The sequence below is a fragment of the Bubalus bubalis genome, chromosome 2 (genome assembly GCF_019923935.1).
Source record: "Bubalus bubalis isolate 160015118507 breed Murrah chromosome 2, NDDB_SH_1, whole genome shotgun sequence".
NCBI classification, from domain to species: Eukaryota; Metazoa; Chordata; class Mammalia; order Artiodactyla; family Bovidae; genus Bubalus; species Bubalus bubalis.
Genome location: NC_059158.1, coordinates 16,257,884 through 16,281,303, shown reverse-complemented (window position 1 = coordinate 16,281,303; position 23,420 = coordinate 16,257,884). Strand labels below are relative to the sequence as shown.

The 23,420-nt window shown below is 40.0% G+C and overlaps 1 long non-coding RNA gene across 45 annotated transcripts in view; it reads right to left on the bottom strand.

The window, feature by feature from the left end:
• LOC102401727 overlaps positions 1-23,420 on the bottom strand; it is a 478,204-nt gene that overhangs the window by 226,852 nt on the left and 227,932 nt on the right. For 37 of the 45 annotated variants that reach the window (XR_006544458.2, XR_006544455.2, XR_006544440.2 and 34 more), the window contains one exon: positions 20,163-20,274. The exons of 4 other annotated variants lie outside the window; for them this stretch is intronic. This is a non-coding gene — a long non-coding RNA (uncharacterized LOC102401727). Of the gene's footprint in view, positions 1-3,623; positions 3,646-3,753; positions 3,816-11,715; positions 11,863-17,762; positions 18,680-20,162; positions 20,275-23,420 lie in introns of those variants that run through there. 4 more of the 45 variants (XR_006544428.2, XR_006544432.2, XR_006544425.2 and 1 more) reach the window with 4 other exon arrangements.

Here is a 23,420-nt window from a genome sequence, read left to right as displayed (position 1 = left end):
TACCAAGAGATTTTAACACTCCTCTTTCAGTAATCTATAGGAAAACTAGATTCCTTCCCTCAAAAGAAAATCATACACATGGAAGACCTCAAAGACACAACTGACTACTTTGATCTAATTAACATTCATAGAACACTCAACTAACAACTTCAGAATATGTATTACTTTCAAATATGCATGGTACATTCATCAAGAAAGACCATATTCTGGCTCGTTAACAAAGTCTCAATATTAGAAATAATCAAAATCAGGCATAGTATATTCTCTACCATAAGGTAGTTAAAATAGAAAACATTAATAATATCTAGAAAAATACTGGATACCGTACATTAAAAAAAACACTTCAAAATAATTCACGGATAAAAGACAAATCCATAAGATAATTAGAAATTACTTTGAACTGCACAACAACAAAAATACAACACACTAAAATTTACAACATAGATATGGTTAAAGAAAAGATTAGACATGAACACAAAATTTTCAATGCTTATATTACAGGTAAAAAGATAAAATTAATGACCTAATATTCTACCATAAAAAGCTGAGAAAATAAACACATTAAACCCCAAAGAAAGAAGGGAAATAAAGTAAAAGGCAGAAATCAATAAAAGAAAAGACAAAATCTAATAGCTGGTTATTTGAAAAGATCAACAAAACTGACAAGCTCCACCTGGGATGGTCAAGAAAATGAAGAGACACAAATCAACAATATCAGAATAAAAAAAGTTACACAGATCCAACAGTCTTTAAAAGGGTAAGATAATACAACATCATTACACTGAAGTATGTCACAACTATATGAAGTTTTCAAGTTTCTCGAAAAATACCACTTAGCAACTGGCACAGGCAATTATAAAAATGAAATATATATATGAAATTAAGTTATCAAGTATCTTTTCTAACAGAAAATCCCCAATCAAAATGTTTGTACTAGTGAATTCTGGCAAACTTTCAAGTCACTAACCTTGTATAAATATTTTCAGAAAATAAAGTTGGAAGAACTGTCCAATTTTGTTTTATAAGGCCAACTTGACAGTAATATCCAAGTAGGAATACTGATCCTCCACATAGTCAAAAATCTACATATAACTTTACAGTCAGCCCTTTGTATTCTAAGTTCTGCTTTCAACCAACCCAAATCATGTAGTCTACCATAGTTGTTGTTGCTCACTCAGTCGTGTCCGACTCTTTGAGATCCCGTGGACTGCAGCACACCAGGCTTCCTTGTCCTTCACCATCTCCCAGAGCTTACTTAAACTCATGTCCATTGAGTCAGGGATGCCATCTAACCATCTCGTCCTCTGTCATCCCCTTCTCCTCCTGCCTTCAACCTTTCCCAGCATCAGGGTCTTGTCTAATGAGTTGGCTCTTCACATGAGGTGGCCAAAGTATTGGAACTTCAGCATCAGTCCTTCCAAGGAATATTCAGGGTTGATTTCCTTTAGGATTGATTGGTTTGATGTCCTTGCAGTCCAAAGGACTCTGAAGAGTCTTCTCCAATATCACAGCTCAAAAGCATCAATTCCTCAGTGTTCAGCCTTCTTCCTGGTCCTACTCTCAGAACAATTCATGACTACTGGAAAAACTATAGCTTTGACTATACAGACCCTTGTCAGTGTAAGCGAATCTGCACAGTTTAAAACTGTGTTGTTCAAGGGTCCACAGTGTTATATCTCAAAACCAAGGAAGCATTTTCCAGGAATGCAAGGTTAGCTTAACATACAGAAATCAGTGTTATTCACAGAATAAAGGAGAAAAAACCATTTTTCAATAAATGTAAAACTAAGAGCATTTAACAAAATTCAACACCCCTCATGATTTTTTTTTAAATAAGAAAATTACAAATAATAGGAACTTCATTAATAAAGGGCATCTAGGAAAAACCAACACCCAGTATCACACTCAAAGAATTAAAGACCTATTTTTTTCCTGAATAGATATGAGAACAAGGCAAGAATATGTGCTTTCTACACTCTTATTCAGCACTTTAAGATCTAACCATTTCATTAACAAGAAAAGAGATACATGAATAACAGTCAAAAGGAAGTGAAACTGTCAATATATGCAACATTATGACTATTTACTTGGAAAATACCAAGCAACCCATAAAAATTTACACAACTAATGAAAGATTCAGCAATGTGCGTGTGAAGATTAATTCGAAAAGTTAGCTCTATAATGATATATTATTGGCAAAAAATTGAAAATACATTTTTTACAATTCCTTTCACAGTAGTGAGGAGGGGAAGAAAACCTAGGAATAAATCCAAGAGAAGATATCCAATACCTCTACATCAAAAACTACAAAACTTTGTCATATTAAATTATACATAAATAAAGAGTTGCACATATTCATGGATGGCAATTATCCCCAAACTGATACATAGATTCAATGTAATTTCAAACAAAATGAATCAGGCCTTTTCTTTTCAGTACAAAGTGACAACATGATTCTAAAATTCACTTGGAAATACAAAGGACCTAGATAGTTAGAAGTTGGAGAATTTGCCTTACCTAATTTCAAGATCTACTATAAAGCTACAGTCAAGAATGTGGGTTATTGGCAAAGGGACAGAAACCCATGGAACCAAACAGTATCCAAAGACAGATGAACACGTGTATGTTGAGTTTTGACATCTGTGTCAATGTAACTCAATGGTGAGAAAAAAAAAACCTTTATTTCAAATGATGTTGGATCAACTGGAAATCAAAACTGAAAAAACCTACAGTGATTCTTACCTCACACTCAACACAAAAATGGATTCAAATCATAGACCTAAATGTACAATCTAAAACTACAAAAAGAAAATGGAGCAGAAAGTATCCGTATCTTAAGGTCGGCAGCTTTTGTAGACAGAACACGTGAAAAAATATATAAAACATTAAATCTAAAATTGTTAAGTCAAACTTCATTAAATGTAAAACTTCTGCTCTTGGAAAGACACCATGAAAAATGAAAACATAAGCCATATTTGGGAACAAAATTTTCTCAACACAGTAACAGAAGAAGGACTTGGATTCGAAAATATAGAAGGAGCTCTTATAAATTTGTTAAGAATCTATTGTAAAATGACAAAAGTTTTTTTGTCTTTTTAAAAATTATTTATTTTTTAATGGAAGGATAATTGTTTTAAAGAATTTTGTTGTTTTCTATCAAACATAGACAAGAACCAGCCATAGGCACACCCATGTCCCCTCCCTCCCAAACCTCCCTCCCATCTCCCTCCCCATCTCACCCTTCTCGATTGCCACAGAGCCCGTGTTTGAGTTCCCAGAGTCATACAGCAAATTCCCATTGGCTATCTATTTTACAAATGACAAACCTAGACAGTGTGTTGAAAAGTAGAGTCATTACTCTGCTGACAAAGCTCTGTACAGTCAAGGCTATGGTCTTCCCAGTGGTCACATACAGTTTGAGAGAGCTGGACCGTAAATACGGCAGAACACCAAAGAATTGATGCCTTCAAACTATGATGCTGGAGAAGACTCCTCTAAGTCCTTCAGACAGCAAGGAGATTAAACCAGTCAATCTTAAGGGAGATCAACTCCGATTATTCACTGGAAGGACTGACGCTGAAGCTGAAGCTCCGGTATTTTGGTCATCTGATGCGCACAGACGACTCACTGGAAAAGTTCCTGATGCTGGGAATGGAGGGCAGAAGGAGAAGAGGGCGTCAGAGGACGAGATGGCTGGACGGCATCACCGATGCAATGAACGTGAACTTGGGAAAACTCCAGGAGACGGTGAGGGACAGGGAGGCCTGGCGTGCTGCAGTCCATGGGGTCGCAGAGGGTCAGACATGACTGGGTGACTGAACAACAACAACAATGTATTTTACACATGGAACAGTAAGTCTCCATGTTACTCTCTCCATACTTCTCAGCCTCTCCCTCCTCCCCTCCCCCGTGTCCGTAAGTCTGTTCTCTATGTCCGTTTCTCCACTGCCACCCTGCAAATGAATTCTTCAGTACCATTTTTCTAGATTCCATATACGCGTCAGTATACGAAAAGACACAAGTTTTAGACAGACATTTCACAAAAGGTAAGCAAAAGGCCAAACATACACAAAAAGATTAAATATTATTAGTCCTTAGAGGAAAGCAAATTAAATACAAAATGAGGTGACACTACTCGTCTATCAGATTGGCCAGAATTAAAAGACTGACCATACCAAGCACTGACAAGGATTTTGAGCAACCTGAACTCTTCTTCACTGATGGTGGGAATGGAAAATGGTATTACCACCTTGAAAAACACTTTGGGAACTTCATAATGTTAAGCATACACATGCCATATAACCTAGCCCTTCCAGTCAGAGGTATTTACTCACGGAAAACAAAAACATATCCACGCAAAGATCTGGCAGCACTGTTTGTAAGAGACGTTAACTGGAAATATCTTAAGCGTCCAACAGATGAATGGATAGCAAGTTGTGGCATATCCACCCACATAATAGAATACTACTGGGCAAAGAGGAAAAAAAGAAAAGAAATCTTATGCACACAATTCTTTTTATGTAAAATTCTAGATATGGGGGGAGGGGTGCGGGCAGAAGCAAGTCAATGGTTACCTGGGGGTGGGATTGAAAGAAATGAGGAAGGGAATGCAAAAGAGCTCTGAGGAAAGTTTTGGGGATGACAGAAATGTTCTTTATCTTGATTGTGGAGATGGCTTCACCAGTTTATGAAGACATCAAATTTGATCAAATTGTGACACAGACATTGAGAATAAACATATGGACAACAAGGGAACAAAGGTGGGGTGGGGTGGGATGAACCGGGAAACTGGGATTGATGTATCATGTGCTGCTGCTAAGTCGCTTCAGTCACGTCCGACTCTGTGCGACCCCATAGATGGCAGCCCACCAGGCTCCCCCATCCCTGGGATTCTCCAGGCAAGAACACTGGAGTGGGTTGCCATTTCCTTCTCCAATGCATGAAAGTGAAAAGGGAAAGCTAAGTCATTCATTCGTGTCTGACTCTTAGCGACCCCATGGACTGCAGTCTACCAGGCTCCCCTGTCCCTGGGATTTTCCAGGCAAGAGTACTGGAGTGGGGTGCCATTGCCTTCTCCGATATAGGTGCTACTATGTATAAAATAGATAACTATACCTACTGTATAAGCACAGGGAAGTCTTCTTAATGCTCCGAGGTGACTTAAACATGAAGGAAATCCAAAAAAGAGGGGATGGCTGATTCCTTCTGCTGTGGATGGCTATTCATTCTGCTGAATGAATAAAAACTAACACAACATTGTAAAGCAACTATAGTCTAATAAAAATGCTTTTAAAATATGATCAAATGATAATTAAATACGTGCAGCTTATTGTACTTCAATTATACCTCAGTAGAGTCTGAGTGAACTCCAGGAGTTGGTGATGGACAGGGAGGCCTGGCGTGCTGCGATTCATGGGGTCGCAAAGAGTCGGACACGACTGAGCGACTGAACTGAGAAATGTAAAAAGAAAAAAAACATAATGCCCTTGCATGATGCCTACAAAACATAAACACAAGCCCAAATCAAAAAGCTGCCAATACAGATCTGCTTTCAAGAACTTTCATTTAGCCTGTCTTACCTCAAAATGGTGTTTGCCTTTTTAAGGAAAAAAAAAAATATCAATAATAGAATTGAAAACATGCCATTATATTTAAAGTGTTGCAAAAGTCCTCATGTCACAATGCAATTCTCTACAGTGTTGCTTTATATACTTGATCAACCAGATCCCAGTGGAACACCTACAATTCATATAGTGAATCTCATGATTTACTACATATATTGAATATTACACTTAAGAATAATCTATAAAAAGGTCCAGCATAGTGATCAGAGTATTAACAGAAATGATGAATTTTACCAATGGGACCAGTTCCCTACAGATAAATTGTTATCTACACCTGGCTTTATAGTTAATAGATTTAACATAAAGCCTTAGTATCCATATTAAAATCCAGAAGACTTATATTCTCCAAGTAAAAATATACATGTGATACTGATATGTATCTTAAAAAAGATCAGCACCACCACCACTATGGTTCCTATAGTACATTTATCTCAAAGTGCTTTCATAGTTATTACATGGAGGTAATTGTGATGAGAGAATGATACTGACCTGTAAGTCAGTAAAAAGACTGTTCTAGGACCTGGCTTTGCCTCTGTCAAGGCTCTGCTTCCTGGAACAAATCACTAGGCTCCAATTTTTTCCACCAAGAAAACGAGGAGGTTGGGGCTCGAGTATCCTTCAACTCTTTCAACTTTGAAATTTGCTTTAGTTTTATCCTCCCACTAATAAGGAGAACAAGATCAAAGGATGGCCCTGACAAAGGTTAGAGGAGTTACACGGAGTCACAGGACCAGCTAAGATCAGACCTGGGATTAGAGTCCCAGGCTCCACACATCCACTCTGCATTCTTCCCACTCCACACGCTACTCCGTAAGCCTGCTTGCAGCCATCTTCTGAATGGGAGACATGCTTACCATCTGCAAGTCTGCAGAATTTCTGCTTGAACGAGGAAAAAACTACATGCAGACTTGCTTTTATAATTCTACGATACCTGAAATTTTACTTCTGTATCTGAAATTCCCAGTACATGAGCTCAGGAGGGAAAGTAATTCTTTGAGAAAACAGATACTTTATAACAGATTATATCTCAGTATTTACTTGTATTTAGTAAAACTTTTAGTTTGGAAAAGAGGTCAGTTGACTCTGAGATTGGGGAGTGGCCACAGGGTTTCAAAGAAAAGCAGGTTTCCTGCCTGCTTCCCATTTTACCCGATGGGTTCTGGGTGTTTGGACTTGGACAGTCATGCCTCAAAACAAGAAGACAGGTGGTAGGATCAGAGCCCCCTTCGATTTAATACTAACTTCGTTGTTGAAAACTTTGGATTTTAAGGAATTAGATTTCAGTACCTTCACCTGTAAAACAAGATCTTTGCTACTCTTGGAAGCTAGAACAGAAAAATTGCCTTCTCCCCTAATTCTCCATTATGAAAACTTTCATATGTGCAGAAAAGTTGAGAAAATTATGCAATCAAACCCATTTCTACTCCACCTAGATTTGAGAGCTAGATTTCCATCCCTTTATCTTTTTATCAGTTTTTTTTTTTAACCCACTTCAAAGTTAGTTGCAAATGTCAATACACTTTACCCCTAAACACTTCAGCATGCATGAGATAGACTTCAAAATCTTTATGTTTTAAAACATATCGTGAGATACACGAATTTAAATATACCATCCAATAAGCTTTAACAAATGCACAGACTTCCATCGTGGTAAAGAACATGCCATCAACCCACAAATTTCTCTCACACCTCTTCTTCCTGATTAGTCCCTGCTGTTACCCTCCTAGTCTGATCATTTTCATCATAAATTAGTTGTGTCTATTTACTGTGTTAAAGTTGCTCAGTCATGTCTGCCTCTCTGCGACCCCATGGACTGGAGTCCATGGAATTCTCCAGGCCAAAATACTGGAATGGGTAGCCTTTCCCTTCTCCAGGGCATCTTCCCAAGCCAAGGATCGAACCCAGCTCTCCCACATTACAGGCAGATTCTTTACCAGCTTAGCCACCAGGGAAGCCCAAGAATACTGGAGTGGGTAGCCTATCCCTTATCCAGGGGATCTTCCCAACCCAGGAATCGAACCAGGTTCTCCTGCATTGAAGCCGGATTCTTTACCAACTGAGCTATCAGGGACTTTATATAAATGGAACCACAAAACAGGCACCCGCTTGTGTAAGGTTTTTCACTCAGAATAAAGGTTTTTAGAATTCATCTATCCAGTTGCATGAGTCAGGAGTTCTTTCTTTTTTAAGGGCAGTAAGTATTCCACTTATAAAATTCAGAATTTATTCACGCCCCTCTTTTCTTATTGAAGTAGAGTTGATTTACAAAGTTGAGTTAGTTTCAGGTGTACAGCAAAGGAATTCAGTCAAACATTATAAATAACATATTACTTTTCAGATTCTTTTCTATTACAGCTTGTTATAAGATACTGAATATAGTTTTCTGTGCTCTACAATGGGACCTTGTTATTTTTTTATATAGTAGTTCATATCTGTTAATCCCAGACTCCTGATTTATCTCTCCCCATCCCCTTCTCTGTTTGGTAATCATATGGTATTTTCTTCATTGAAACCTACCAAATAAGCAAAAAGGAGCTAGCTAGCTTCCCAGTGTTTTGTTTTTTTTTTCTTTCCTTTTTTTTTAAATTTTATTTTATTTAACTTTACAATATTGTATTGGTTTTGCCATATATCAAAATGAATCTGCCACAGGTATACATGTGTTCCCCATGTTTCTTTTAGCAACTAAATTTCAGCCATTCATTTTTCTCATTCATCTCATAAAAGTGAATTAAGAAGGCTGCGAGTTTCTCAGCACAGAACTAGGGAAAAAATTAGGTTGACAAGGTTCATTTTTGACAGTATATCCAGCTGTCCATAGCCTTTCATTTTTTCCATGAACTTAACCGGTATCCCTATATGTAAAGTTTCTAACACTTCCAGCTAGGGAATACTTCACAGAAGAAAAATGCTTTCCTTGGAGTTTACAATTGCCGTTTGGTCTAATTTTTCAGCAAGGGTTTGTCTACTTAGATTATGAGATTTTTCCTGGAGAGCAACAGCAAGAGTGTGTCTCCCATGCTGTCAGAAAGGGAGAGTTATATTTTTGTTCCTTGGAAGAAACATATAATGTAATGGGCAAAATGTCAAGTGGGTGGGGATCCATTAGCCCATATAAACCTCCAGAGAGCTCTCTAAGAAAAAGGAATTCTGAGCAAGTCACTGCACCAGCACATTTGGTTTCAAAAACTTATCCAAGAAGGCAGATGGGGAAGGGGCTGGTTTTCACAGAGATTCCTATCCAGACAGCGAGGGATTGTGAGGGTCTGAGGGCTGACCAAAGCAGGGACTTATTTAGGGAAAACTGAGTTTCAGATGCTGGAAAGACAAATTGTAAAAAATAAGCCCAGAAGAGGGTCAAGGCAGGATCAATACTAGAATTGCAAAAACGTACGTGAGGTTCAGAGAGCGAGCACAGGAACAAAGAAAGAACACCCTGGATGGTTTCTGCAAGGCTTCCTGCCTGGATTTCTCATCTATCAGATGGGTGTGTCCATGGGAAGAGTAAGAACGGCTTTAAAAGCTAAAAGCAAGACTTAGGTCAAGATCAAATTTTACCCAGGAATTTGACACTAGACCAACTATCTTGCCATGTTAACATTCTACCTTTTTACTAGTTTAGTACATATTTCTTAAGCAGCTCAAAGCCTCTTTTCTATAGATGACCTCTATTTTAGCTAAGTCTGATATTTCAAAAAATGTAGGGGCTTCTCGAGCTTCCCTGGTGGCTCAGATGGCAAAGAATCCATGTGCAATGCAGGAGACCTGGGTTCTAGCCCTGGGTTGGGAAGATCCCCTGGAGGAGGGCATAGCAACCCATTCCAGTACTCTTGCCTGGAGAATCCTCACGGACAGAGAAGCCTGGTGGGCTACAGTCCATGGGGTTGCAAAGATTCAGACACGACTGAGCGACTAAGCATAGCACACAGCATAGGGGCTTCTCTGGTGTCTCAGTGGTAAAGAATCTGCCTGCCAATGCAGGACACATAGGTTCAATCCTTGATCCAGGAAGATCCTACATGCCACAGAGCAGCTTCGCCCACATGCCACGACCACTAAGCCCGTGCTCCAGAGCCAGGGAGCCACAACTACTGAAGCCTGAGCATCCGAGAGCCCACACTGCACAAGAGAAGCCACTGCAATGAGAAGCCCACGCACCGAGACCAGAGAGCAGCCCCAGCCCGCCACAACGAGAGAAAGCCCACACAGGAACGGAGACCCAGCAGAGCAATAAATAAACAAAGATTATTTTTAAAACTCTATACTTTAAAACTACTAGGCTAAGAATGCCCCAATGTATGTCATTTTCATGAGGCTTCATTGGAGGGCTGCCTTATTTTTCAAACTCAAAGCATTTAACATGAGTTGATTTGTAAAGTACCTTTCAGGGATCCATGCGTCATGCATGTTATTTGTTCCATGTGGTGACTGAGTGCAGGAACTGGGAAGCTGTGTGGGCTCAGAGCCGGGCTCCACCAGCTACACAGTGTGTGATCTTGGGCAAGTTATGAAACCTTTATGGAATCAGTTACCCTCCACTCCACAGTGGGGAAAACAGCAACGCCTATCTCACATGGCTGTTCTGAGAATGAGTTTAACAGAAAGCACTTTAAAACGGCACCTGGCCTGAGGAGGTGCTGTCTAAGTGTCAGTTATTGCTGCTATTACACGATGAGAATATAAATACTGGCTGTGTTTTTTTTTTTCCTTTTCACTGAATTAAAAAAATGTTCTATTTCAAGAATTCCCCCCTCTCAAAAAAAAAAAAAAAAAAAAACCAACAAAAAACAGGTGGCTTCATCCATTTCAATATCTGCCAAATTCTTTCCTTAAAGAAATTGAAATTACTTGGCTCAAGGTCAAATTTAATGACTAAAACTCTATCTACAAATCCACAAATCCTGGGAAAAGGAATGGCCCTTTTTATAACTCACAGTTCCTATTTCAATTGCCTGGCTGTGCCTGAAAATAACGAACTGAGCAAGATAGAACTGTCTATGTGTAATACTTCAAAGATACCCAAGGCCTTACCCCCTGTAGAATAAGACGTGGTTACAGAAACTGATAAACTCAAATTTCCCTAGCCCATACCATCCATCAGATTCCATGTCCACTTCGCTCTGAGACAACTCCTGTGCCCACCACAGGGCACTCCCATGACGGCTTGGGAGCCCTCAAGGTGAGAAAGCCAAGATGGCGGCCTCTGGCAAAGACAGGAAGGAAGCTGCTTTCCCTGGTGCCCAGAGCCACAGGGGGAGCCCGCCTTGCTGTTACAAGTTCCTCACTTCCTCATTTTCAGCCAAACAGCGATGTATGTTTATATTAATATTTATAGGCTTTCTGCTGTTTCCCCAAATTCTATGTTCTCATATGGCCATTAAAAGCAATTTTATCAACACCATATGTAAAACGATAGCCAATGGGAATTAGCTGTATGACTCAGGGAACTCAAACAGGGGCTCTGTGACAGGCTGAAGGCTGGGAGGTGGGAGGAAGTTTTGGGACATGGGTGTACTTATGGCTGATTCTTGTTGATGTATGACAGAAAACCACAAAATTCTGTAAAGCAATTATCCTTCAACTAAATAATAAAGTGGCAAAAAAAAAAACACACAATTTTACCATTCAGGTGTTTTTGCAGCCTATATAAACTTTGATCCTTATGCAGATTCCAGATACATGTGTCATGAGGGATCAGCTACAGGTAAGAAAACATGTACATATTTCAACTGTGCACTGCAGACAGTGACTGCAGCCATGAAATTAAAAGACATTTACTCCTACAAAAAGTTCGAAAAAAAAAATAAGAAAGCAAGAATTGGGAAGCTGGTTTGGTAAAATGAAAAGGCTTTGTCCCATCAAAGACATCACAGGTGATGTGACAGACACACCCTAATAAAGAGACATCCACCGGCAGCTGTGCTCCTACCCTCACCTTAGCCATGTGTCTTTCTTTTTTATTAAATGGCAACCAAGGTAAATGAAAGTGTAGACACCAACAGCAGTAACCTGATCAAGATCCAGATACCAGAGCTGCTGACAGAGTAGACAGACAGCCAGGCATGAAATGAGCTTTCCATTCAGTTCTGACCGTGTGGAATGCTGCTCCCAGGACAATCCTTCGACCAGCTTCCTTCCCCTTCTTCACTTCCCAGGGCTAATATTTAGCCATATGCTTCTGGGAGAACAGAGAGGTCCACTTTTCTGCTGAATGGTTCCTTATCATCATTTAAGGACACTTGAAAAGCCAAGCAATAAATCACTGTCGTTTATTACCATTAATCAGGAAAAAAAAAGCAATCATGTAATTTTTCAACATGGTCCTACAAACACTGTGACATAAAGAGACATGTAGTACAGGAACATGTTTATACAAAATTTAGAGGTCCTACTGATTGCTTTAATCATAGAAATACAAAGATATTAATAGAGACTTCCCACTTTATAGGGTACCTGGATAATTCTTTCTTTAAAATGTTGAACTGAATTAAACTTGTCTCCATGATTCTTACTGCCATGTCCTTCTACCAGATGATGCTCAAAGATCTGACAGTATTATACCAAAGACTATATACATTCATCTTGGGCTCTGACCATCACCAGTGTTTATATGTTAATTACCTATAAGCTGAAGATAATTTCCTTGGGTTAAAGAAAGAAAGCTATTTTATCAATTAAATGTAAAACTTGGTATGATAACAAGGTAAGTATTAGAGAATAATAAGCAACCAGCAATACTTAACAACAGAGTAAGTATCTTACACCTGTAGGTGCAGCTTCGTTTCCCATCATAAATGTAGCATGAGGGGATCAAACCTGCACATCCTATTCAATTAGCTTTACTCTAAATGTTATAAGCATCGATAATTTCAGAATCAGTATACCCAATAAGTAAAATGTTTCATTGTGAGGAAACTGACAAACACTGCCTAATTCCAACTGGTACAGTATTTCCTGAGTTTACTTGAGCCAAAATATACAGATAGCCAAATTTCAAAACTTAAAAAACCTGGGTAAAAAACGTATAGAAATGTTCAAACACAAGTTAGACCAAGTATATTCTTAAATCAACACTGTAGGTAAGACTAAAGTAGAAGAGAGAGAGAAGATAAGATAGAAGAGGAGGAGAAAAAGCAAATATCTTTTGCATATAAGAATCCTATGATTTATACATGTCAATTAATGATAAAAAGTAGCATGCTACTGCTGCTGCTAAGTCGCTTCAGTCGCGTCCGACTCTGTGCGACCCCATAGACGGCAGCCCATCAGGCTCCCCTGTCCCTGGGATTCTCCAGGCAAGAACACTGGAGTGGGTTGCCATTTCCTTCTCCAATGCATGAAAGTGAAAAGTGAAAGTGAAGTCGCTCAGTCGTGTCCGACTCTTAGCGACCCCCATGGACTGCAGCCTACCAGGCTCCTCCATCCATGGGATTTTCCAGGCAAGAGTACTGGAGTTGGGTGCCATTGCCTTCTCCGAAAAAGTAGCATCAGCAACTAAATATTCACTTAAATAATAAAATGCCATTTTCCATGCATAATAAGTTATTCAGTTGTTTAAAAAATTACAACACCCTTTGATAGATTTTGATAAATTTCATTTGTGATAGATGATAAATGGCCCCATGAAAGGAATATGAATATACATAACAAAAGCAGTAGTCTCCAACAATTTGACTTTCTGTATCTCTCAATAAATGAAAAAAAAGTCCAGAACACAGAAAAAGGCTTTGTGTAAAAAATGTTCATCCTCGTTTGAAAAACAAACTTTTCTGGTTTGAAACTCCATACTGCATAATTCCGTGTGTTTGTGCTTTATTCTTCAAATGCTTTGGCTTTTTGTCTCTTCTTTCAGCTGGACCATAAATTCTTTGAGGGCAGCAACTGTGTGCTTTTTTAATCCCTCATTCTGTATATTGCTGCTGTTCAGTATGCATTACTAATAACGCAAAAGTCAAATCAGATGGCCAATGAGCAACTGATACTTTTTTCCTAAGTGGTCAGATTATGAAACTGAAGGGTAATTCTAGAAGTCTCTTCAAATACCCACAGGGGATTTTGACTTTATAATGTAGATCTTTAAAATAGATGAATTCCTGGCAGAACTGCTAGTGCTTTCCACCACTGTTCTAACGAATTTCAAAATACTTGCCACAAAAATAAAAACAAGAAATGAAATATATAAGGGCTAAAACCTACCAAGGAAAGGATTAGGAAATAAGAGTCAAAATTTCCCACAACATAAGGACAAAGACAGAAAGAAGGAAAAATGTGAAGGAAAGATAATATGCAGAGGATCAAAGTAGGTTTCCCAGGTGGCGCTAGTGGTAAAGAATCTGCCTGCAGGAGATACAAGAGATGAGTGAGGGTTTGATCCCTGGGTCAGGAAGATCCCCTGGAGAAGGAAATGGCAATTCACTCCAGTATTCTTGCCTGGAAAATCCCATGGACAGAGGAGCCTGATGGGCTACAGTCCATGGGGTGGCAAAGAGTCAGATGTGACTGAGCGCACACATACACAGAGGATCAGGTAAGGGGATCCAACATCTGACTGACAGGAATTTCATTAAGAAACAGCAGAGAAACCCAAGGAAAATACATCAAAATAACAAGAGAAAATGACCCAGGGCCAATGGGAGATGCTTTTCCAGAATAATTCAAGTTCCACTCAGGATTAGTAAGACCTGAACATCACTATAGAATTTGGAAATCAAACTTAAAAGAGATCCCAAAAGTTTAATGGAGAAAGCAATATTGAATCTAGAAAAATATCCATTTTTTTTTAAAGGCTTGTATTTCTTCTCCCAGAAAATACAGAGATCAAACACTTTAGGGTTAACAAATTGTATAATAAGGTTAGAGGTCACATTTGAAGCACATCATTTTGTATGGTTTCAATTAACTGATACAATTAAATAAGGAGTCCTCATTTGACCCCTTTCATATACAGGCACAGGAGTGATGAAATTGGAAAAGAATGTAATCAGAGCATCTGACTTAGTCTGTAGTAGACATTTGATAGGTACATATAAACTCTGAAGATTGATTTTCAATTCTTCAGTATTAATCTGAATATGTAACATGAGTGACTTTGTAAAAGTTACAGAACCGTTAACTTTAGCAAAGTGAAAATACATATACAATTTATATATGTTGGAAAGAAGAATACAGAGCTACGATACAGGATAAGGTGCTTCTATCTTCATCTCATCAAGTAGATTTTTAAATCTGCTACTGTAAAGTTATCCAAATAAACCAGAAGTTGAGGCTGTTTTGTTTTTAAGTGATACACACATTTAAAAGTTTGTATTGAGGAAAATTATGACACGGAAGCATTTGTCAAATGAAACTGGTGTTAGGATTGTGCTTGATTTCCTTCCTTGTTTTACATTTGACTCAAATCATGATGAAACACTGGGCTGGAAGAAGCACAAGCTGGAATCAAGATTGCCAGGAGATCTCAATAACCTCAGATATGCAGATGATATCACCCTTATGGCAGAAAGTGAAGAGGAACTCAAAAGCCTCTTGATGAAAGTGAAAGAGGAGAGTGAAAAAGTTGGCTTAAAGCTCAACATTCAGAAAACTAAGATCATGGCATCTGGTCCCATCACTTCATGGGAAATAGATAGGAAAACAGTGGAAACAGTGCCAGACTTTATTTTTTTGGGCTCCAAAATCACTGCAGATGGTGATTGCAGCCATGAAATTAAAAGACAATCCTTGGAAGGAAAGTTATGACCAACCTAGATAGCATATTCAAAAGCAGAGACATTACTTTGCCAACCAAGGTCCGTCTAGTCAAGGCTATGGTTTTTCCAGTGGTCATGTATGGATGTGAGAGTTGAACTATGAAGAAAGCTGAGCGCCAAAGAATTGATGCTTTTGAACTGTGGTGTTGGAGAAGACTCTTGAGAGTCCCTTGGACTGCAAGGAGATCCAAGCAGTCCATTCTAAAGGAGATCAGCCCTGGGATTTCTTTGGAAGGAGTGATGTTAAAGCTGAAACTCCAGTACTTTGGCCACCTCATGACAAGAGTTGACTCATTGGAAAAGACTGCTGGGAGGGATTGGGGGAAGGAGGAGAAGGGGACAACAGAGATGAGATGGCTGGATGGTGTCACTGACTCGATGGATGTGAGTCTGAGTGAACTCCGGGAGTTGGTGATGGACAGGGAGGCCTGGCATGCTGCGATTCATGGGGTCACAAAGAGTCGGACATGATTGAGCGACTGAACTGAACTGAACAAATCATGATATTAGCAAGTGACAATTAACAATCAAAGAAAAAAAATACACTATGTTAGCTTAGTTTCTAGGAGGCATTTTCAGAAACATGTGAAACCTCACTTGAGGACACACCGTGCAGGAGTCAAACTGTGGCATTTGACTTGCACGCCAGATAACACCACTCTCATCCTAACAGTACCTCCTGCGTGTGATTTCTGAGGATCATGAGGCCCATATTTTGTCACGAGCTCGTCTTGAGAGCACCTCTGCACTCAAGATGTACTTTCTCATTTCAGATTAATAGGAAACTATTAAGGGGACTCTGCCAGAGGGTCCCTTTCAAAAACGCCGGCTTTGCTGGAAACGGAACAGTTTCCACTTATTACTGTCTAGTCAGTGGAAATAGCTGTAACCCCATTTCCTCTCAAGTTCTTTTGTTTCTCAATAATCAACAGTCTCCCTCTCCTTCCGTGAGTAGGACTTCTCTTCCAGAGCCTCAGGCCACCTTATATATATCATCTTGATTGACCTTGTGTGAAGAAATCATTTTGCAACTCCATGAAGGCTGGAAAGGGTAGCACTAATAAACTGATTTTCAGGCGGATAACCAGTCACACGTGTTTACACACGAGTGACGCAGGGCCAAAATCCTGCCTTCTAATTTCTACATTGCTTTTTTTTTTTTTTTTTGAGCCACAGCAACATTATCTCATGGCATTTAATGATATTTGTGTACAAGTTCACAAATTAGGCCAGAACAGTTTATACAACCAAGAGTACATGGTTAGAGTGGATTTCTAGTCTGTAGGTAGTTTAACTCAACCTATTATAAAAACTGAAAAACTTCAGATCCAGGTTTAAATATAAATTTGTGTGTGTGTGTGTATGTTCCACTAGGTTTCTCTCAAAAGAAAACTGGATGATTTTACATGAAGAATTCAAGTGAAGTAGCTTTAACAGTAACACTGAAAAGAAAACTAAGAGAAAAGGAGGATTAGAGCAATCATCATACTGCAAAAACAGTTTCTCTAAAGTTTTCTCCATAAACTTCCTGGGTATGCCATGACCTCATTAATGCATGAAGAAAGTAAACTTACAAAGGATCAGGAAAAGAGGAAACTTTTAGTAATGAAAGTACAAGTAACTGAAAATAACTCTATATTCAGGTTTTCAGGGTTTACTGAGTATTTGTCCTTCTAAAGAGTCTGATGTTTACCAAAAAAAACCCCAATACAGGATGGGATATTCCTTCAGGGGACAAGTTTATTGTAAAGAGAACTGCATGGCTGGGAAGAACACTAGGGGGGCTGAGAAAGGAACTCTAAGGATACTTTCTCACTATGAAGCCTGAGGTCATCCTGAGTGGTCGCCCTGGCTGTCCCCACCCCTCCAAGAAGAGTTAAGCGCACCCCAGGGGAGTGGGTCTTCCAGGACAGAAAAGCCAACCTGCCCACCAGAAAGTCCAGCCTGGGAACTATCCCCAGAAGAAGTGGGCTTGGCTCACACTTCCTACCAGCAAGCAGACGGGAAGCGTTCTCAGCCTGACAAAGAGGCAAGCAGAAGCCAAGGCTAAAAGTAGACTGCATTTCTGAGGTCCTAACATTGAAAGAACGGAAACCATATGGGAATTTATTATTCAACTGAAACCTTCAGGTGGCTTTAAATTAAAAGGAACATTGTCAACCACATCCCTGGGCCCTTCTTTTTTTTTTCCTTCTCCAACCCCTCCTCCTCTTTTCAAATTTTATAAGCTCTGTGATTTACCAGTGGAAATCCCCTGAATATAAATTAAGCATTATGTCCACCCAAGAAATTCTTCCTGGCACTCAACCAGTAGTTTGGCATTAAAATCTCTCATGTGACTCTTGGGAGGGTAAGTTAATGTGTGTGTGTGTGTGTGTGTGTGTGTGTGTGTGTGTGTGTGTACACATTGATTTTTCCCTTTTTTAGAATTAATCTCCATTATGTAAAGACCTTTGTTGAGAAGCAGACATGCAGGTGAGAAGGGATGTAATATCCATGGAGAAATATTAACAATATACTGAAGTGTAGGTCACACCTCTCAGAGCATAAACTGCCCACCCAGGTCCTGTTTGATAGTAATGACCATGTGTGCAGACTTCCTACCCCTGCCATCATCACAGCTGTGAATATCCCCTCAACAGCTCAAACGTTTAGGCCTTAATTCTAGAGACTTGAAAGATATCAGAATGTCGACTGGATTAGTCAGGACAAGCTGATAATATCGCAGGAACACATCTTCCCACATTCTACTGACATGTAATAATGGAAGTTTGCTTCTTGCTCACACTACACGCCTGACCGAGGTCAGGGGGGTCCTTCCATCAGGCCCCTCCAGAATGGAAATATGCAGGTTCCCACTAAGGTAGGTAGAAAGGGATAAAAGCAAACCCCATGGTGACTTTTCAGCTTTGTCCAAGAAGTCACAGAGCAACCTTAATGACCACAAAAGTCCTGCAAAGTCTTAAAAGAATAATAAAAATCTCCTGGAGCCCATAAAGGTTATCACTTGATTGGTGAAGTAGATCCCTATCTTATCTTTACTTATATTCCCAGCCTCCAGGCCAGGGAACTCACTGTGCTTGAAAAAAACAATACGAGCAAGACTATATACAATATAACATCATAGTTTACACTCCTTTAGACGCCCAACATTAATTTGGCAGATTTAAATTTAAAAATTTCTTTCTACTGTGAATAACAAAGACAACAGAATAAATGAATGATGCCATGAATGTTCTTCAAGGGCATGCTGGGTTCTCTGTAGGACAGGAAAGGCATTCTCAGTCTCAAGTAAGTGTGTTAAGGCTGAAATTCACAACAGAAAATGGAAAACAATTTGCTTGCTAGTCATTTAAAGAATACCAAGTGAACAGTTCACCATCTACCCTTAATGCAGATGCAAATCTTCTCCCCTTGAAGAACACAGGGACAGAGGATTCCATTTTAACACGAATGTGTCTCTCTTCACTTAGTACATACACACCAGTAAAAGAATATCTGCATAAATCTTGCTTTCCCAAGAAACAGTCCAAAAAAATGTGTTATCTAAGAAAGAAGCTGAAGGTCAAATGGGAAAGAATACATAGAAGAGGAACCTTATTTTCTCTAGCTCAGAAAATACTTTCCTAGCATTCCTTTTCTGCTACATTAACCCTGCCCTACACACTGAACTTTTAAATGGGGAGGAGTGAAGGAAATTTATTGGAAGGAGACTTGGGAGGCTTTAAGTAGTGTTTGAATACTGCTTACTGTTTACTAGATACATGGAGAGACTTAAATAAAAAATTCATGCCAAACACTATCTGTACAAGAAACCAGCTGTTCTTATTTATTCCAACAGACATGGTTTCACAGGACTCCAAGCTCTATTATCCAGGCTCAGCGAATATCTCTAGCAACAACTGCAAGGGTTTTGAAGCGTCTCAGGTCATAGAACAAGGCCCTCATTTTATAGAGAAGTGCTGGAAGACAGTTTTTATCTAATAACTCAGAATTCTACCTGAAAGCTATCAAATTTGACCATGGAGGGTGGTAAGGAGTAGGGGCTCTCACCATAATGTAGGCATAGCTCCTAAATTACTTTCCGTTTTTCTTTCATGCCCAAGACTTGTCAGCCACCCCCACCCCCTCCACTGTCATCTCCATGCTCATTCTTGATGACTGATGCCAACCCTTGAAATAGGACCAGATGCTGATGGTCCCAATTTAGCAAAACCTTTCAGTGGCAACGCTCAAGTGACTTCTCATACTCCCTGTCCTAGAGTGCCTTTGAGTACAGCCATCTCACTTGAGAAGTTTGTGAGCACTCTTATTTTTACTTTCTGATCAACATCAATAGAGGACTGAGAACGGTATAAATACAAGGAAGGTGCTGTAAAGATTTTTAAGTACTTAAGGGGACTACGAGAGCAAAAGCAACAATGACAGACACATTTAATGAGGGTTTTCTAAGCACCGTGCTCTGTGCTAAGAGCTTTATCATCTCATTTAACCTTCAAACAACGCTATGATCTATGCCTAGGGATGTGCTTCTAAAAATATGGAAAAGAGGGGAAAAAGAGGAACTTGATGGAAAAACCTGGCCAACATATCTCCACCAGGGGATCAAGGCAAAGCTCAACAGTGACAAGCCATGTTGATAGCGGATGTGTTAGTCGCTCAGTCACGTCTAACTGTGCATCCCCAAATCATGGTTCACCTCTGCAGTCTTTCAAAAACCCATAGGCGCTCTAATTATGCAAAAACATCAGACAAATTCCAAATGAGGAGCACTCTACAATAGACTGACCTGCACTCCGTGAAACTGTAAAGGTCATCAAAAACATGTCAGAGAAATGGTCATAGATCGAAGGTGTCTTAGACACGATGAACAAATGTAGTGCGGTATCCGGGACGAGATCCTGGAACAGAGAAAGGACGTTAGAGGAAAACCAGTGAAGTCCAAATACACTGTCGAGTTTGGTTAACAATCAAGTACTGCTGTTGGTTCCTTAGTTTTGACAAACACACCACTGTAAAGTAACATGATAACATTAAGGGAAATTAGGTAAAGACTACATGAATACTTTCTTCCTATCTTTGCAACTTTTCTATTTATCTAAAACTCTTCTAAAATAAAGTTTACTTAAAAAACCCTCTGAGGCTGATGCTCTTATCTCCTTTCCAGAGATGAGATATTATAGCTTAAATAGCTTCCCAAAGTTACAAGCTAAAAAGCAAAAAAACTTGGCCAGATACATTTACTCTCATTTAAACACCGGTGGATAACGCAGTAACATAAGCCCTTGCATAAGATCGATTACGATTTTATGCCAGATGCATGCTGAGAAACTTAAAGGAATTTATTTCACTTAAATTCCTCATAATACTGCACTTTTATTTCAGTACACCTTTTTAAATAAAGGGGTCATATAGTACTTTCTAAATATTTCATTTTTATCACAAATTTCGATTACTCCATCAATGCTCTGTGATTATCACATTTAAGCAAAATTAGCTTAAAGATTTTGCCAAAACTTTTCTGCTGCTGCTGCTGCTGATGTGCTCAGTCGTGGCCGACTCTTTGTGACCCCATGGACTGTAGCCCACCAGTTTCCTCTGTCCATGGAATTTTCCAGGCAAGAATACTGAAGTGGGTTGCCATTTCCTTCTCCACTTCTTTTGCTACTGAAGTATCATTGCTTTACAGTATAAGTTACAGGTGTGTACAATAGACTGAGTCACCATTTGTAAAGGCTATACCGTTTATAATTACTATAAACTATTGGCTCTATTCCCCACAGTGATTAATGCATAATACTTCTATTTTAATATATACCTCCTCCTGTTCTTCCTCCTCCAGCTCATCACCTCTTCCAACTCCTGGTCCTTGTTGTGGCTCCGTCCAGCCATTCAGGCTGCTCTCTGCAGCCGGGAGCCCCCACCTCCGGCCAAGGCAGCGCACCCTCCTCACCCACTGTGGTCATCAGGGTGAGGGCAGGTGAGGGTGGCGTGGCTGCGGCTCCATCAGCCTTGGCAGTATTTGTGTCGCCTGTCCTTACTGCCAGGATTCCCTGCACCCAGAGGACAGACAGCAAGCAAGCTGAGACCACGGCTGGACAGCGCGGGAATTCCACCTCGCCTGCCTGCAGAGCCCGGTAAGTGTGGAGGCGCAGGAGGTTGGTAGGGCCTGCGCACTTGCAGTTTATTTTATACCTAATAGTATCTCTTAATCGCCTATGCCTATACAGACCTTTCTTCCCCTAGCCCTACTGGTAACCACTACTTTGTTCTCTATATCTGTGAGTCTTGTTATCTTCAGTACTTGGTGTATTTTTTAGATTCCCCATATAAGGGATGGGGCTTCCCAGGTGGCGCTAGTGGTAAAGAACCCGCCTGCCAGTGCAGAAGAACTCAGAGGTTCGGGTTCCATCCCTGGGTTGGGGCGATCCCCTGGAGAAGGGCATGGCAACCCACTTCAGTATTCTTGCCTGGAGAATCTCATGGACAGAGGAGCCTGGCGGGCTACAGTCCATGAGGTCACCAAGAGTTGGACACGACTGAAGCGACTTGGCAGCAGCAGCAGCAGCAGCATACAGTGCTTGTCTTTGTCTGACTAGTTTCCCCTAGCCTACTGCTGTTGCTGCAAATGGCAACGTTTCATTCTTTTTCATGGCTGTATGTATTCTGCAACCTTGTATGCATGTATGTATGCACTGTATGGCTATATGTATGTATTCGGCAACATTTCATCCTTTTTTAAGGATGTATGTATTCCACTGCATATATACCACATTTTCTTTATCCATTCATCTGTCCTTGGACACTTCAGTTCAGTTGCTCAGTCGTGTCTGACTCTTTACGACTTCATGGACTACAGCAAGCCAGGCTTCCCTGTCCCTCCCGGAGCTTACTCAAACTCATGTCCATTGAGTCAATGATGTCATCCAATCATCTCATCCTCTGTCATCCCCTTCTCTTTCCGACTTCAATCTTTCCCAGCAGCAGGGTCTTTTCAAATGAGTCAGCTCTTCATATGAGGTGGCCAAAGTACTGGAGTTTCAGCTTCAGCATCAGTCCTTCCAATGAATATACAGGACTGCTTTCCTTTAGGATAGACTGGTTTGATTTCCTTGCTGTCCAGGGGACTCTCAAGAGTCTTCTGCAACACCACAGTTCAAAAGCATCAATTCTTCGGCACTCAGCTTTCTTTATGGTCCAACTCTCACATCTACACATGACTACTAGAAAAACCATAGCCTTGACTAGATCCTTTGTAAGCGGAGTAATATCTCTGCTTTTTAATATGCTGTCTAGGTTGGTCATGACTTTTCTTCCAAGGAACAAGTGTCTTTTAATTTCATGGCTGCAGTCACCATCTGCAGTGATTTTGGAGTCCCCAAAAATAAAGTCTGTCACTGTTTCCATTGTTTTCCCATCTATTTGCTCTGAAGTGATGGGACCAGATGCCATGATCTTATTAGTTTTCTGAATGTTGAGCTTTAAGCCAACTTGGACACATATAGGTTGCTTCCATACCTCAGCAATGGTAAATGCTGCTGCTGTAAACACTGGGGTGCCTGTATCTTTTCATATTAGTGTTTTTGGTTGTTTTCTTCCAGATAATGTACCCAGAAGAGGAACTGCTGGATCATACAATAGTTCTATTTTTAGTTTTTTTGGAGAAACCTCCGTGTTGTTTTCCACAAAGGCTGCACCAATTTACATTCCCACTTACAGTATACGCTGGTGCTGCTGCTAAGTCACTTCAGTCGTGTCCAACTCTGTGCGACCCCATAGACGGCAGCCCACCAGGCTCCCCCATCCCTGGGAGTCTCCAGGCAAGAGTACCGGAGTAGGGTGCCATTGCCTTCTCCAGGTTCCCTTTTTTCCACATCTTTGTCAATATTTATTACCTGAGTTATTTTCGATGACAGCCACTGTGACAGGTGGGAGGTGATATCTCATGGTGATTCTGATTTGCATTTTCCTGATGGTTCCTTATTGAGTAGCTCGTCATGTGCCTCTAGGCCATCTGCATTTCCTCTTTGGAAAAAATGTCTATTCA